Source organism: Rhinoderma darwinii, chromosome 5 (assembly GCF_050947455.1).
Source record: "Rhinoderma darwinii isolate aRhiDar2 chromosome 5, aRhiDar2.hap1, whole genome shotgun sequence".
Classification (NCBI taxonomy): Eukaryota; Metazoa; Chordata; class Amphibia; order Anura; family Rhinodermatidae; genus Rhinoderma; species Rhinoderma darwinii.
In genome coordinates this window covers 141,235,118-141,237,600 of record NC_134691.1, presented here as the reverse complement: position 1 = coordinate 141,237,600, position 2,483 = coordinate 141,235,118, and positions in this window count along the sequence as shown.

Here is a 2,483-nt window from a genome sequence, read left to right as displayed (position 1 = left end):
CCTTATTCAAATCCCTGAGCCAAGAGGTGCAAAATGATCGTGCCTGAAGAATTTGTAAAAAATTAACCCTACCCTCTAGGGGTTTAAGTTTAGCGGTGATTTCCGCCCCGGTTAACCATCTCCTTTCCTCTATATGCATAAGATCCCCTGCGTTATTAATGGCTACAGTCCCCCAAGAGGCAAATCTGTCTCCCTTGCCTACTCCCGGTAGAAATTCCGGGTGTCCGCCCAACGGCATATGTTTCGATAGCAGGTGAAGTAGGTCAAAGTGCTTACGTACCGCTTTCCAAGCTATCTCTCAATACAATGGAGGTTTTGAGATGGCACGGAAGAGAAGCAACTCTACAATGTAGCAAAGCTTTCAGGTTCCAGGGTGAGGCATACTCCCCCTCCAGATCTAAGTTGGATTAATGGCTCGTTTCGTGAAGCCAATCCACTACATGACGAAAGAGACATGCCGCGTTATAGCCCCTGATATTCGGGAAGTTCAAACCCCCTTCTTGTTTACTCAGCTTGGTGAGTGCGATGCAAGGCCTTTTTCCTGCCCATATGAATTTTGTGAATGAGGAAGTCAGTTTAGAGACATCCACATGTTTCAATAGGGGAGGGAGTGTTTGAAAGGGGTATAGCAATCTGGGGAAACTAACCATCTTAATCAGGTGGCACCTCCCCAGAAGGGATAACGGCAATTAGCACCATCGGGTGAGTTCCGCTTGCATTTTTTAAATAACGGGGGATAATTTAGGCCATACAGGGTGTCTGGCACCTTCCCTATCTTAACGCCCAGATAAGTAATGCAGTGTTCAACCGGGGATATCCCACATCCCAAGGATTGCCAAAAGGTCTTAGGCAATGGTTTGCCCAACTCCAGCAGTTCGCTTTTAGCTAGGTTGACTTTATATCCCGAGCATTGCCCAAATTCCTGTAAAAAATGAAAAACCGGCATTAAATGCTCTTGAAGATTTGACATAAAAAGTATAACATCGTCAGCAAACAGGGCTAACTTAACTGCCAGTGATCCCACCTGAATACCTCTGAACATATCGGATTCCTCCAAGAATCTAGCCATAGGTTCCAGTGCCAGATTGAATAACAGTGGCAACAGGGGACATCCCTGCCGGGTTCCTTTATGCAATTGAAAGGGATCCGACAGAAATCCTGAAGAATGAACGCGGGCCTGGGGATTATTGTAAACACCCTTCAAGAAGACCCGGAAGGCTCCCTGGACATTCATTTTGCCCAGCACCATCCCCAGCCATTTCCACTGTATGTTATCAAAAGTTTTCTCTGCGTCTAGCGCTAAGAGTGCCGGCCGAGTACCTGGCTGGGGATCGTGCCTGTTTCTAGCACCGTCAACACCTTACGTAAATTAGTCACTGCTGCCCTGCCCTTTACAAAGCCTACTTGGGATTTTCCCACCAGTGTGGGTAGATACATAGCCAGACGATTGGCCAAAACTTTTGTGAGTAATTTCTGGTCTTGGTCTATCAATGATATAGGACGGTACGACGCCGGGTCAAGAGGATCCTTCCCCTTCTTGGGTAATACCTTTATATGCGCTATTTTGGCCTCTGCTGGGAGATTACCGGTCCTTAGTAAAATATTATAGTATGCCACCAAGATGGGGCTAATTTCTTCTCTCAGGGATTTAAAAAACTCTCCTGTAAATCCATCTGGATCCGGGGCCTTTCCGTTGGATAAGGTCCAAATGGTGCTCTGGATTTCCTCTAAGGTAATCTCTGCAGTCAAGTAGTCGTTCTGCTCCTGAGTGAGCCCTGGCAGCTTTACCTTCTCCAAAAATTCCCTACCTTTTTGGGGGTCTATGGGCGTGTTTGAGTAAAGGGCTTGATAGTATTTACTTAATATAGTGTTCATTTTTTTGGGGTCTGATGTAGGATTTCCGTTGGAGTCGTTAAGTGTTGAAATGTGTGACGGTGCAAACCTCCCCTTCGCTAGTCGCGCTAATAATTTGCCCGCTTTATTGCCGAAATGCATTAGATCAGCATCAAATTGGGTCCGATAAATACTTTCTCTTTTATCTAACCACTGATCAAATTGCAGCTTAGCTTCCCTCCATTTCTCCCCCAAAGACGTTGATGGAGAGTGTAGAAGTGCTGTGTATGCACACCGTAATCGGTCACTCGCTGCCTTGTACCCTTCGGTAGTCTTGCGTTTAAGATTAGACATAAATTGCATAATTTTCCCTCGTATTACCACTTTGGCTGTACGCCAATACAGTGACGGGTCCGAACGATGTGATGCATTATCCCCATCAAATTCCGTCCACCACCCCTTTAACTTCTGTAGAAAGCCCTCATCCTTTGCCAGAAAGGAGGGGAACCTCCAAATAAAATCCGATCCCCTAGCTACTGTGTCGGCCAAAGTAATGGTAACCGGGGCATGGTCCGAAATAACGAGATCCTCAATCGCCGCTTCACGTAACCGTCGAGATAAGGCGTCATTAACTAGCAAATAATCAATAC